Source organism: Trichechus manatus, unplaced genomic scaffold (genome assembly GCF_000243295.1).
Source record: "Trichechus manatus latirostris isolate Lorelei unplaced genomic scaffold, TriManLat1.0 scaffold00396, whole genome shotgun sequence".
Classification (NCBI taxonomy): Eukaryota; Metazoa; Chordata; class Mammalia; order Sirenia; family Trichechidae; genus Trichechus; species Trichechus manatus.
In genome coordinates this window covers 61969-77820 of record NW_004444332.1, presented here as the reverse complement: position 1 = coordinate 77820, position 15852 = coordinate 61969, and the positions used below count along the sequence as shown (strand labels likewise).

Here is a 15852-nt window from a genome sequence, read left to right as displayed (position 1 = left end):
CAGAGAATGGTGTGTTGAAGTCTCCTACTATTATTGTGGAACTGTCAATTTCTCTTTTCAGTGTTGTTAGAGTTTGTTTTATGTATTTTGGAGCCCTGCCATTGGGTGCGTAATGTTTATTCTGGTTATGTCTTCATGATGGATCATCCCCTTAGTCATTATATAGTGTCCTTCTTTTGTTTTAAAGTCTATTTTATCTGAGATTAGAATTGCCACTCCTGCTTTTTTTTTTTGGTATTTTTTAACTTGATATATGTTTTTCCAACCTTTGACTTTTAATAAATTCACATCTTTGTTTCTACTGTGTGTCTCTTTTAGACAGCATATTGATGGATCCTGTTTTCTTATCCATTCTGTCACTCTCTGTCTCTTTATGGGTGCATTGAGTCAATTTACATTCAGTGTAATTACTGATAGTTGTGAGTTTGTTGCTGTCATTTTGTAGTGCTATTTTTTGTGGTGCTGAAGTTTTCTTTGTTCTTCTTACTCTCTTGTGCTGAGTTATTTTTATTTGTGTTTTTTTTTTTTCCATTTCGTTTGTTATTGCTGACACCTTATGTTTTTCCTCTTTTTTTTATGAGTATGTTTGTTAACTTTCTTTGTGGTTACCATGAATTTTACCATTATCTTTCTAAGTTTGAAGCAGACTACAATTACTTGGTATCGCCTTGCCTTCCTCTCCATTACAAGTTTCTATACCTATGGCGTTTATTCCCTCTTTTATTGTGTTGATGTTGTTGTCATTTACTGATTAACTGCTCTGTTTCCCTGTTGTATTTCTTTTGGTTTTGGATAGTCCTCAAGAGTTCATTTCCTAGATATGTATCTGGCTGGTACGATCTTGCGTCCTAGGTTCTGCCTGTGAACTGAAGCAGTTTGTCCTCAGATCGAAGAACTCCCTTTAATAATTCTTGTAAGTTTGGTTTGACTTTTACATATTCCCTGAATTTCTGTTTATCTGAAAATGACCTAATTTGAATGAGAGTTTTGCAGGATATATTATTCTTGGCTGATAATTTTTTTCTTTCACGATTTTAGATATGTCATCCCATTGCCTTCTTGCCTGCATGATTTCTGCCGAATAATCTGAGCTTGGTCTTATTGTTTTTCCTCTGTATGTGACTTCTTGTTTTTCACAAGCTGCTCTCGGGATTCTTTGTTTGTCTTTGGTTTTGGCGAGTGTGAATATGATCTGCCTCGGTGATTTTCTTTTGGGGTCTCTTCTATATGGGGTTTGTTGAGCTTCTTGGATGGCCAGCTTTTCATCTTTCTTTATATTGTGGAAGTTTTCTGTCAGCAGTTCTTCTATGATCCTCTGTGTTTTCTGTTTCCTCCCCCTGTTCTGGAATTCCAATCACTCAAAAATTTTTGCTTTTGATTGTCTCCCACATAACTCTCAGGGTCTCTTCATTTTTCTTTGTTCTTTTTTCTGAGTTTTCCTGAAACAGTGTTGTATCCACATATTTGTCTTTAATTATATTGATCCTGTCTTTCACCATTTGAAATCTGCCTCTCAGCCCTTGTATGACATCGTCCATTTCTGAAATCTTGTTGTTTATCTTTTGGATTTCTAATTGTTGTCTTTGTATAATTTCTAGTTGTGAATTTATTTTGGCATTTTGTTCCTGCATTATTTTCCTGAATTCTTCCAATTTTATGAATGTATTTTCCATGAATTTGTCTATTTTTTCCTCATGTTTGTCAGCTTTTTGCCTCAGTTCTTAGAGAATTCTGCATATTAGAGATTTGAATTCCCTATCAAGTAGTTCTAATGTGCATTCTTCCACAGGAGAGTCATCTGGTGTTTTATTTTGGACGCCTACTGGAACCATTCTGTCCTGTTTTGTAAATGTTTGATATTGTCTGCTCTTTTGGGGGCATTCTGTAGTTATTTTTCTTGTTTATTGATTGTAGATTTGTTTCTTCCCTTTTTAAAAAAAAAAAAAAATCAACTATGTCTGAGCCGGCGGATTGTGTGTTCCTTGTTGTTTGCTCCTCTGTGCGCACAATACTTTTCACCTCCTTTTCCAACTGGCAGGGTCTGTCACTCCGATATGGTGCGGCAGTGCAGGTCTAGCTGCAGAGGAGTTACTGGGACGGGTTATTTGTGGCACTTACTACAACCACCAGAGCGGGTGGGTAATCAGTGCAGGGCAGGTTCCAGTAGGACTTGCCTGTGCTGCTTGGTGGTGTGATGTCAAGCGCACGGTGCAGGTAGGCAGGATGCAGCGGAGAGATTGTTATGTGTGGAGCTAAGATGGATATGCGAGAGAGGAGAGAGGAACAGGAGCCAAAAACATACAAACAAACAAAAAAGAATGCTAGGGGAGCTTGCCGTTGGAATGGAGAGACGAGAGACTACGAAATGGAGAAAAACAGAAAGGGGAAGAGGAAGAAAAGAAAAGAATGAATAAATAAAAATCAGAAAGGTTAATGAACTGCAAAGTTACCAGGGATACCACTGGTGCAGCTATGAGGTCTGGGGAAGTCGCTCTCAGGTGTTGCAGTACAGCTTGGCTAGAAGGAGTAGAGGTATACAACACCAGGTATTCAGGGAACAGAAAGAGAAGGAAGATATAGAGAGACAAGAAACTGAGCAAAGAAGAAAGACAAAAAGGGAAAAAGACGGAAAAGAATACAAAACAAATTAAAAAGAAAAGAAAAAGAACAAGCAAGCCCCGCCCCACCCCCGCAAAACAGAAAAAAAAAAACAGTGAAAAAGGAAATGTCCTCAGGGATCCCTCTGCACATCTGTGGAAGCCGAAGGGGAATCTCCTTACCTCGCAGCTCCGCCTGGCCAGAAAGGGCTCCCAACTTAAGAAAAGGAAAATAAAACAAACAATTCAAAACAAATGAGCAAAAGCCCCAGGATCCCATCAGCGAGGTAGCCCAGACTGGGAAACAGCTGCACACTCGAATGGAGCTCCGCAGCCCCTCAAGTAGAAGCAAAGATGGCGCTCGGAGCCAGGTACTCGAGTGAAAGGAAGGGGAGGTGGCAAGAGGCAAGTAAGAAATGAAAAGAAGTAGGAAAAAAAGCAACACTAGCAGCCAACAAATGACACTCAGAGAGCCAGCTAGTGCTGGCTGGTGTTTCTGGAGAAGAGACTGTGTCTGTGGGAAGCATATCGGGTCGAGTGTGGGTTATGAAGGGTAGAGAGTGGGAAAGCATATATCACAAATTACCGGCACTCTGCAGGGCCTCAGGTAGAAGCAAAGATGGTGCACGGAGCGAGGTACTCTACTGAAAGGAGGGGGAGGTGGCGAGAGGCAAGGAAGAAATCAAAAGACAAGTAAAAAAGCAACACCAGCAGCCAGCAAATTGCACTTAGAGAGCCGCCCATTCAGGTGTGTGAAATGCCGGTATTTCCCGGTAAAGAGATTGTGGCCGCAGGAAGCAGAGGAGGCCAACTCAGGGTGAAGAGGGATGGGGGATGAGAAAGCGTATATCGCAAATTACCCTTTGTTTTGTCTCCTGCTGGACGCTCCCTGAGGCTGCTTTCTCGTACCTCCTGTTTGCTGGTCTCCGATAGGAGTCCAAGATGGCGGATTCACGCTGCGTTAGCTGGTAGGGGACCTCTGCATGAATCTCTCCTTGCTCTCCGTTCTCTGTCAGTTTTCTCACTCCATTTGGTGCTTGGCTGAGTTCTTTATCTCTTCATTTGATGTTTTAGGGTTTCAGGATTGTTGTATTCTCTGTTCGACTTAGTTTGTTGGATCTTTGCTGCGGAGGGATGGCGTGGTGCTTCTGCCTAGCTTGCCATTTTGCCAGAACTCCATGTAGTTTTCTTTTTGCTGAACCAACATGCAACTCTAGCATGAAAGCTGATATTTAGAATTGCCCTTTGAAGAGCCTAGTAGAAATGAGGACTATGTATTAATCTGTTGATACCTAATGTGAGGCCATGTACATAGATGACTTTCAGCCAGTTATGGGTTTTTGAAGGCTATTTCCCTCACTCAAGCAAACACTGCAAATCTACGTCTTGTTTTAGTAGGGCTTCTGCTATACCAAAACAAACCAAATCCCCTGAAATGCCACTATATAAGCGACATTGGTGAGAGTAGATTTTTCTTTCAATATCAGCACCTTAGAAGATTCAGCTCTACCAGACTTTCTGCAATTGTCATGAGAACCGATTTGCAACATGGTTACCTGACATGCATGCCAACAATGCAGATTCCTTGGCTTCACTGCAAAACCTCTAGAGTGGGAACCCTACATCAGGTCTCAGGTGGTTCATACAAAATATAACTACAATTCAAGACTATTTTCTATGCTAACTGCTCATATCTGTCCTTAAAAAAAGAAAAAAAACAGCAGATAAAAAAATCCATTTTCATGAAGTATGTTCTGACTCATAGCGACCCTATTGGACAGAGTAAAACTCCTCACAGGGTTTCCAAGGAGCGCCTGGAGGATTTGAAATGCAGATGTTTTGGCTATTAGTGGTGCTGTTAACCACTCACCAGCAGAGTTCTCCTTACCCTTCCCATAATCCCGCAAGGGGAAAGTCCTATTGCATTTGAGAAAAATGAGTTAATAAAGGATGATTATATTTCCTTTCATCACATCCAGTTTCTCTAACAACACTTTCTATGTTGACTGTCAGCTTCAGATTTTCTGCGCAAATGTAGCATTCAATGAACTTGTTGCTGTCATGCCTATTCCGACTCATAGTGGCTCCACGTGTGTCACAATAGAATTGTGCTCCACAGAGTTTCCATTAGATGATTTTTTGGAAGTAGATTGCTAGACCTTTCTTCTGAAGTACATGTTGGTGGGCTTGAACCTCCAGCCTTTTTGTTAGCCGCTCAGCATGTTAACCATTTGCAGTATTCAGTAACTCCAAGTTTGGTGTTAGGGATTCCTAAATCCACAGACAATTCACCAAGTTTAATTTGGAAAGTATAATTCTGCCAACAGATTTGACCTTCATCTACACAAAATCTTTTACGCTTTTCAATAGGTAGCAAATTTGAAACGATTTTATTTTTCCTTTAAAATTTTTTTCTCCACAGGCCCTTTATCCCTCTTTTATTGATAATCAACAAAAGTGTAAGAGTTCTATAATCTAACCACATCCTATGAACAATAGATATATCCAGTTTTTTTCTTTTTAATAGTTCTCTTGACTAAAAAATAATGATAATATGGTGTTTGATGAACAATATGATGATGGTAATTAATATCACTGAACTGTGTATGTAAAGATAGTAGACATGGCAAATATTTGAATTCCTATACACTTACTACAATAAAAAAAAAGGAAGAAAAAATATAATAATGATTATAATAGCAATGCTGTTTCTTAGAAAATGACTTTGTTCCAGGCACTATCCTTAGGGCTGCTTTCATTTAATCCTCACAGCAATCTTATGAGCTACTCTTATTAGTTTATTATTATTGTCCACATTGAGCACATGAGCAATATAAGGCTCAGACAGTTAAGTATCTAATTCATTGTCACACATTCAGGCCTACTGACCATCCTCTTAGACACTGTACATCCTTGCTGCCACTTCTTCAGACATATTGCCACTCTTGCCTAAAATGCACTCTTTTTTTAATTTTTAATTTTTGTAAAAATATAAAAAACTCAACATTTGCAAATTCAACATTTTTCAGATGCACAGTTCAATAAAAACAATAACATTAAACATGTGCAAACATCATCAATATTCATTGCCAAATTTTCCATCCCCATAAACAAAAACTCTATATTACCTGAAAAACGATTCTCCCCTTTCTCTGTCCTTCTTTGCCCTGTAACCGCTATTAAACACTAATCTTTATACATTTATCTATTCCAGATACTTCATATTAATATAATCATACAAATACTCTACTTACTTCTATCTATTTAAATCTTACACCATCTTCCAGTTCCCTCTTAGTTCCTCCCTCCTCAAGAAGCCTTTTCTCATGATTCTAGTCCTCACAAAACTCTCTCAGAATTCCCAGAGTAGCTCGTTAACGTTTTCATATTTTATGTATCTTGTCTTCTTCGACTGGATCCTTCTGAAGTGTTAGTTCTCATCTTTTACACCTCCCACAGTTTCTAGCACTGCTCTAGCAAGATACTGCATGCTCAGTCAAAGCTTGCTTATTTGTAACCTATTCCAAACCAGATACCTACCTGAATACCAAAAGCTTTCATTAAAGCAAGTGCTTTTATGAGCTGTGTGTCTTGCACAAGGGAGGTTGACTCCCTTGTAGTTGACTCTGAAACCCATACAGGTGAGCTGATAGTTTTCAGAAGCTGATCTTCAGGCCAAGTCACCAAAGATTAATGGTATCTTATTTGAATTAAAATCAATCACTTAAATCATTTAAAAAATTTTGGAGTTTAATTCCATTTGGAGCTGAAAGCCATCCTATGTCTATTCTCCTAAGGACAATAGGAATCTCAATTTTTGCAGGGAAACCAGATCTTAATCAGGATTGATGACTTTTGTGACACCATGACTAACTCCTCACTGGGTTCACCATACTACAGATTCGTAAAAATTATACATTCAGAATTAAAGGAAGAATATTCGTCTTGGCTTGCTGCAAGTTACAATGATAAACTGAAAAAGTTCTCGGACTCTTCCATAGATGACGACAATTCTACAAAAGGTGAAGTGTTATCTGGTGAAAATGAGGAATTACAAAATAACCAGAACTATGGTATTTACTCAAGGATGGGAAGAGAGAGTGAATGAGTTAAGGACCTGGATATACACAGATTAAATCACGTTAATAAAAGATTCAGAAATACCAAATGCTTAGGATTGCAAGAAGCAGACTACAGAAAGGTGGCCCTTAGTACTTTTCAACATTAATCAAGCACACTGATGCCAAGAACATACCTCACCCCACTTCAAATTCTATATTTAGCAGCTCTCAAACACGGTTACACTTTGGAGTGACCTAACCAGTTGCCATCCAATCAATTTCAACTCATGGCAACCCCATGTGTTACAGAGGAAAACTGTACCATAGGATTTTCTTGGCTGTAATCTTTACAGGACCAGATCACCAGGCCTTTCTTGTGCAGCACTGCTGAGTGGGTTCAAACTGCCAACCTTTAGGTTAGTACTAGAGCAAAAATTGTTAACACGTCCTAGGGAACCTCTCTCCCATTAGTCTGTTTGACATCCAATATACCTACAACTTCAAGCTATTTTTGTATGAATAGTTCTTAAAATGTTTAACTAAATGACTAAAAAACAAGTGAATTTTTGGCATAGCTGCTAGACTTTAGATGAACTGAACTTCTAAGTTATTATCCACAATTAGATTAGTTGATTTATGTCATCCTACAAATATTGGTGACCTCTTGGGGGGAATTTGCAGTCATAGCATTTCTGAAGATGTAGAGATGGTGAGGGACAGGGGAATCGAATGTCCATCCCTCCTTCATGAAACTTCATGGAGAAGGGCCTGGGACATTCTGAGGAGAAGTTAACTAGAGGCAGATGAAGAGAGAATGGAGTGTGTTCCCAGCAGAGGCTGGAACTAGAGAACAGATAGGAAGACAGAACTGGGGTGCTCACTGAGATAGTCCTGAGAGAATGAGATAAAATTACTTTAGGAGCATGTGAGGACCTCACTAGTATCTCCTTCTCACTGGACATAGTTTCAGGTCTTGGTGTGGTAATGTTGGACATGACTAAAAATAATAATAATAATGAGGTCAAATTTATTTTAGAAGTTCACAAGTATCAAGTAAACTGGAGTACTAAATTTGTTTAAGCTTTTTACTTTTTGTAACAAAAATATCATTTTTGATTAAGTGAAATGACATTTTGCTTTCTAGAGAGGCAATGGTACTATCAGTGTTGCACTGAATTTGGTTTCTTTAAGACCACGGATTCGAAGAACCAGCCCTTCACTGGAGTGCCTCTCAGGTAAAGGCTCTACTCTGACTTCTGTTTGTCACTAGAAATCATGATAATATGTTTTTTGCTGGTTTGTTTTTCCACACTCAAATTGATCAGATTGGCCAATTTCAAATCTGTGAAAACTTAAGGGAGAAATCTTCTGGATGGAAGTTTGAGAAATTAATAATATTCTAATAAGATATGTAAAAATACAATGTAATTTTTCTGAATCTAACATAATTAGTAGCCACCAGGAAACACTCTATAGGTTTTAGAGAATGAATAAGAATAAATAAACTAGTAGCCTCATTCTCACTGGTTGGCCTTACAGGGTCATTTTATTTAACACCCTTTTAACAAGCAGGTCTTTTGTGTGTTATTGAAAAAATCCATTTAAGGAAGATGGGTGACAGCAAAGTTGTAAATAAAGAAGGCAATTACTCCACCTGTTTTGAATTTTATGTCAGCCAAGATTTGCTGGTTGTATGAAGCAAGACAGGCCACCCTTAGTCAAATTGTCTGTGATCAGTTTATGAGCCTTTGTTCATATTGACTGCTTTTGTAGAGCAAGATACTGTTCCTGATCTCTAGATTTGTCTACTAGAAACAGAAGCTAATAAATATGAAGAACTTTGAGGGCAATTTTATAGTTAGGATTGTGGGAAGAGCATTCTTTACATGTATCCAAGTATGTCTGTGTGTAGATACCTTGCACATGAAAATGCATAGATACTATAATATGTAAAAATATCTTGTAGGGTAAAATCATGAAAAGAAGTGTAGACTTGTGGGAAAAAAGTAGGAACTTCAAGCCTATAGTTTTTCTATGAAAGTCCCCCAAAACTCAAATTTCCTAGTGAGGAATGGAGCTATGACTTAGTCAAAGCCAAGTGTACTAATTGGACCAATCTTTTTAAGAGTAATGTCTATGATGAAGGTACCTGTATTGGGGCAAACACCTACTGTAGCCACACTTCTTTCGGTGTCTGTTCCACCAGTGTGGAGAGAAGTCCCATTCACATTATCAGCCCTTTTTCCCTTTACATATCTTTTTTCTCCTAGGACACAGGAGTAGAAATCTTGCTTTCTGACTGATGCCCTTCTTTAGTCTTTCTTTGATGTTCTAAAACCTCAGGGCTAGAATAACTGGAACTGGATGGGTTTGAGGAGCCCTGGGGCATGCTTCTGTGGATTAGAGGCAGTCTTTCACTCTCACTGCCTCTATACTCTCTTCCTTCTTAACAGGCAGGCAGGCTATGCATTGCGTTTTCTTCCTTCCATAGTGGTTACTAGTCCATGTACAAGGGTGGACTTGGTGGGAAGGCAAAGAAAATATTTTTCTGCTTTCTTGTTCGGAAGCCCTAGGTGGAGTCCAGAAAACAGTAGCATGTCATGTCTATAGCCTCCTCACTAAGGTTTTACATTGAATTGGCCAAGGGTACTATAGACAATTACTTTGATGGCCATGTTCCTCTGTGCTTACCTATTAGAAGACCTCATAGAAGGAGAGGCTGAACTAGAATAGATAGATAGAGAGACAGAAACAGAGAGAAAGAGAGACAATTTTCCTTCTTAAACTGAAGAAATCCTTTTAGCTATTTTAAGTAATTCAGAACCCAGAAGAAAACAAAACAACTGAAAAACCAAAAAAAAAACCACTCTTTCTGTAAATTTCTTTCTTCAATTCTACTCTCCAGCACCTAAAATTTTGTCTAATTTTCTTTGCAGTTATTATGTTCAGCAGTGTACTGATTTCTTTGGCCCCGAGTTTAGTTACTATTCACTAAACATGGGTGTTATGTCCACCAATGAGTACTACGATGGCTTCAATGTGAGGGGAAGCAAAATCATCTTTTCCAACGGTTCCTTTGATCCTTGGCAAATTGTGGGAATCACAAAGGATATCAGTAAAGATTTGCCTGCTGTCTTCATTAAAGGTAACCATTGTGAACAGTTACAGCCTACAAATAGGTTGAATATGTCAGCATGTAATAATAAATTAAGAAGGCTATGTTGGTTCAGTAGTTGAATTCTTGCCTTGATTATGGGAGAACCAGCTTGGATTCCAGGGCAATACGCATAATGTACAGCCACCACCTGTCTGTCATTGGAGGCTTGTGTGTGTTATGATGCTAAGCAGTTTCAGCTGAGCTTCCAAACTAAGGCAAACTAGGAAGAAAGGTCTGGTGATCTATTTCTTGATATTCGCCAATGAAAACTGTATAGGTCACAATGGTTTGATCTGTAACCAGTCACGGGAATGGCCCAGCACCAGTAAGCAATTAGATCTGTTGTGTATGGGGTCGCCATGAGTTGAGGGTCGACTTGTATCCACAGTCAACACCCATGGAAGCAGCAGTCAATAAATCGAACGATGGATTGTTTTGGGCAAATCTGCTGCAAAAGATCTCTTTAAAGTATTAAAAAGCAAAGATGTCACTTGAAGGACTATGATGGGCCTGACCCAAGCCATGGTGTTTTCAATCGCCTGATATGCATGTGAAAGCTGGACAATGAAAAAGGAAGACTGAAGAAGAATCGATGCCTTTGAATTACTGTGTTGGTGAACAATATTGAATATACTATGGACTGCCAAAAGAATGAACAAATCTTCCTCAGAAAAACTACAGCCAGAATGCTCATTAAAAGTGAAGATGGTGAGATTTTCTCTTACGTAGGTTTGGACATGTTCTCAAGGAGGACCAGTCCCTGTAGAAGGACGTCATGCTTGTTAGAGGGTCAGCATAAAGAGGAAGACCCTCAACAAGATGAGTTTAACAATGGCAGCAACGGTGAGCTCAATTATAACAATGATCGTGAGGATGGCACAGGATGAGGCCGTGTTTTGTTTTGCTGTTCATAGTGTCACTGTGAATCTGAATCTACTTGATGGTACTGAACAACAAGAACATAGCCACATGTAGCTCATGGTGGCTACCATATTGAACTCATTATATCCTCCTAACAATCAAGGGTAATTGCTATCACATTTCTCATTTATAGATAAGGAAACTGACCATAAAACCAGTAAACCTGTTGGTGTGGATTTGACCTCAACTCCTGAAGACCCTGTGAGTGTCAGAGTAGAACTATGTTCCATAGTGTTTTCAATGGCTGCCTTTTTTTTTTTTTTAATGGAAGTAGATATCCGGACTTTTCTTCTGAGGCATCTCTGGGTGGATTCAAACCTCCAACATTTCTGATAGCCTAGGAACGTATCAACAGTTTGTACAACCCAGAGACTTAAACAAATGTTAAGACAAGTGGCCAAAGACTCACACTGTAATAAGTAGTAGGACCAGAACTCAAAGCCAAGAAGCCTCACTGGAGGTCATGCTCCTTAACCATTGCACAACCTGTGTCCCAAGTTGTTTGGCAATATAAGTTCTTATGATTTAAAAAAGACCTCGAAAAACTGAGAAAGCCATTGCAAATCCCTCCTTTTCATGGAAATGAGTAAAAAGGAGTGCTCAAATTCATTCACTTAATATTTATGGAGGGCCTTCTTGTGTCAGATGCTGTGCTGGACACAAGACTTGTAAGGCTACACACAGTCACTGCTGCAGAGCTACTAGTCATACATGTGAGACAGACATTGATCAAATAACTGCAGAGGGAGCTTTCCTGGGTCACAGATGTCTGAACAAACTTGAGAAAGAGAACAAGTTTAGGATTCACCCTCTTGGAAGTAATCTCCTTGGTCACTGGACTGGATCTTATTCAACTTTAAATCCATGATGCCTAGTACATGGTTGATGTTCAGAGATTGTATGTGGAATGAAAAATGCTTCTCATGCAATTATAAAACTGAAGAGAACCTGGTAAGAAGAATAAAGTCTAATCTTCAGGTGGTTCACATTGGCTGAAGAAAAGGTCATTTATCTGTAAGTAGAGAATAATTTGAAGTGTTGAGGCAAATTTTGTAAATATGCCTTTCCCACTTCACTTCCATTTCTGCATCTTTTTTATTATCCCATTTCTAACTGATCTTGTATTCAACTAGTTCTTTGTGCTCATTGAAAATATAGTTTTATGGCTCATTACATTAGATAATAATAAAATCAATATAGTATAATTACCTGCTTTTTCTTTTTGAATTTCATTATGTATTCTTGAATATTCATAATTTCAGGATCTGTCAGAACGATTGTTTTATACTTTGGCATGTTGAAATTTGGTCATTGGTCAAAATTAAATGCTGTAAATCAGATGAGGCAATTCAATGATTGACAATCTTTACAGTTTTTATTTAGGAGGTAGGAGGGACAAAGTGGAGCTAGAATTGTAATAGTAGAAAAGCAGTAGTTACTCATGTCAGCTGGGAGTGAGGGATAGTTTGTTACTTTTGTTGTTGTAGGATAATAACCAGTTCTGAGTCCCACTCATGGCAAACTCATGTGTTTCAGAGTAGTGTTGTGCTCCATAGGGTTTTCAATGGCTATGATCTTCTGGAAGTAGATCACCAGGAGTTTCTTCCAGGGCACTTCTGGGTGGATTCAAACTGCCAGTCCTTCAGTTAGTAGCAGAGCGCTTAATGATTTGCACCACCCAGAGACTCCTTGTGATTGTAAGGTGTCCTTGTTTTTGTCTATGTTCACACATGATTACAGGGTGGTGTCATTTGTGCCTGATCTCATAGTCAAGATGTCACCTCGTCTGAAGTTGAAATTCTGTGAAATTGTTTATGTTTATAGGAAACACTGTGGTTTGTTACCATCTGTCAGTTGTCATGGTGTTTGTTTCTTTTTCACAGACAGAAGTCCTACCCTTTGTCGTGGATTGAATAGTGTCCCCCCAAAATATGTGTCAACTTGGCTGGGTCAAGATTCACAATGTATGATTGTCTAACATTTTGTAATCTGAGGTGATTTCCCTATGTGTTGTAAATCCTACCACTATGATGTAATCAGATGAGTTAGTGGCAGTTATATTAGACAGTGTTTTAAGCCAATCTCTTTTGAGATATAAAAGAGAGAAGCAAGCAGAGAGGCTTGGGGACCTCATACCACCAAGAAAGCAGTGCTGGGAGCAAAGCACATCCTGTGGACCTGAAGTTCCTGCTCTGTGATGCTCCCAGACCAAGGGAAGACTGATGCATGAAAAGGACCTTCCTCCAGAGCCGCTAGAGAGAGAAGGCCTTCTCCTGGAGTGGGTACCCTGAGTTCAGACTTCTGGCCTGCTGGACTGTGAGAGAATAAACTTCTCTTTGTGGAAACTATTCACTTGGAGTATTTCTGTTATAGTGGCACTGGATGACTAAGACACCTTTCCTACTCTATTTTCCTCCTAACCTATTAGGAAGCCATCACTGTTAGTTTTTTGTTCATCTTTACAGTATTTCTTTTTTTGCAGATTAAAAACAAACCAAAGAAAACAAAACAAAACAAAAAACAAACCTACTGCCAGCAAGTTGATTCCAACTCATAGTTTCCCTATAAGACACAATAGAACTTCCTCAAAAGGTTTTCAAGGCTGTAATTTTTATGGAAGCAGATTGTCACATCATTATTCAGGAGAGCAGCTGGTGGGTTCCAAGTGCTGACATTTGTCTAGGAGGTGAGTATTTTAACCACTGTGACACCAGGGCTCCTGCTTTTTGCAAATGCAATCATATATATTCTTATCCCTTTGTAAACAAGTGGTAGCATATTACATACACAGTCCTACACCTTCCTTGTTTCTCTTGCCAATATTCACTGGAGGACTTTCCATCTAAGTACACAGGAATATTTCTCATTGTTTTTTAACGAGTGAATAATACTCCACTGTCTGTAAGAGTCAAAGTTATTACGTAATTTTAGATACTTAAAAGAAAACAAGGATCCCTGGTAGTGCAATGGTTAAATGCTCAGCTGCTAACAGAAAGTTTGACATTCAAAAGCACCAGTCACTTTGCAGGAGAAAGATGCTCTCTGTTTCCATAAAGATTACAGCCTTGGAAACCCTATGGGGCAGTTCTACTCTTTCCTAAAGGGTTACAATTAGTCGGAATTGACTTGGCACCAAGGTATTTTTTGGTAACACCAAATACAGCTTTCGCCTAAAATAAATAATACTGTGTGGATGGATGCTTGGAATACCTGGGTTGTGCAAATGGTTAGGCACTCGGCTACTAACAGAAAGGTTGGTGGTGCCTCAGAAGAAAGATCTGGCAATCTGTTTTCAAAAGTTCATACCATTGAAAACCAAATGGAGCACAGTTCTACTCTGAAACAAACGGGTTCTTCATGAGTTAGAATTGACTTTAAGGCAAATGTTCTATTCCATTTTGTCATGTTTTTGGTTTGGCTAGTTGCTTATTCGTAAAACCCTGAGAGCATATTTGACAGTATTTGTTACATAAACCAGCCTGTGACAGACACTCTGGTCTGCTGGGTTCAATACTTAGTTCCACTAGTAGTTTTCCAGACAAGTCACTTAAACTCTCTGAGGTATAGGTTCCACATGTGTAAAGTTAAAGTGTTGACCGATATTTAAGATTCCATCAAATTTTATCTGTTCTTATTCTCATATGTTAAGTGGTTATTAACCCATTGTCCTTAAGGAAAAAAAAAAAAAAAAAAAACTGTTTTTTAGCATCTGCTGACTGCCATGGTGTAAATACTTCCATCATGGCCAATTTCTAGCTCACGGTTTAACAGCTAGCTTGTAGAATTTTTGAAAATTGAACAATCGTCTCTTGGATCTGCTACAGTGCAAGTCCAGTAGATTGCTGGGAAAACTCTCTAAAATAAGACTCATTGAAATTCAGACATTGTAACTTCCTCAGGTGGAACTTAAGTTATATCACTCTTGGACTGAACAAAAAGGCAACTAAAAACATTATTCTCTAAATCTACTACCTTAGTCATTCCCAGAAACGTTCATTAATCTGTAGCATGGAAGGATTGCATAGACACCAACAATAACTCATTTTAGTTAATATCATATATTTTTCCAACCCTAATCTACAGAGAAGCCTTACTTATTTGATTCAAAGCCCATTATACTTGTAAACTAATTTTCTTTCTTAATTTTAACTGCACATTTTAATCAACTTTTAACCAGCTTTTGAAAATTACTGATACGCAACCCCACCCCAGACTAACTAAATCAGAACCTCTGAAGTTTGGGGCTCAGGTATTGGTCGGTTTGCCCAGGGTTCAAAGTGGCTCTAATGTGCAGCTGAGGGTTAAGGACATCGCTCTTCGAATATTTGGTATGTAAGTATTCTGATGTTTATCTTTCTCTTTAGGTGAAGGACATTGTTCAGATTTGTTCGAACCAATGGATACTGATTCAGCTGAAGTAATTCAAGCACGAGAAAAAATCTTCAACATCCTGCAAAAATGGCTAAAGTAACAGATGTCTCTGAAAAATAAATACAACAGAACACAAAATCTGCCACCCTCCCCATTTTATTGCTCAAAAGTAAAACGTCCTACAGGGTGAAATTAGAGCATTCCCAAAAGTCTAATTACTCTATGTAGGATTTAAGTTTGTTTTGTTTTCATGGAAGATCATATTATTCCTCCTTTCATGCTGGCCTTGAGAAGCAGACGACAATCCAGCACATAAGAAGTTGATTTCCCTGGAGGGCCAGATGCAACCAGTTAGCTGGTTGCCCGGATATAAGTGCTACGTCCTGGGTTTTTCAGAACAATCTCTATTTCATGAACTCTTATTCTTTTTCAATAAAGGTCATTTATAGCATGAAAATATAACCGTGTTTTGATTAACTTTAGGTACACCTTAATACACAAACAGGAAAAAATACTGTGCCAAATAATGAACCCTTGTCTTTGTCATGAAAATTTAAGGATAAGAACAACTTGAGTGAATTAGTAAAAAAAAAAATCTTGAGGCAGATGAAAATCTCTCTGGACAAACTGGCTCCACCAACCCACCTTTCTTGGAGTCCTGTAGCACTTAAAAAATGGTCTTCCATGAAGAATATAAATTCAAGTTAATCTCAACATGGAAGGTGCTACAGCTCTCATATGTGAT

General features: G+C 38.6%; 1 pseudogene; it reads left to right on the top strand.

Annotated features, from left to right (window-relative positions):
* LOC101353632 (putative serine protease K12H4.7) overlaps positions 1-10937 on the top strand; it is a 47620-nt pseudogene extending 36683 nt beyond the window's left edge.
* Positions 10938-15852: the final 4915 nt, after the last annotated feature.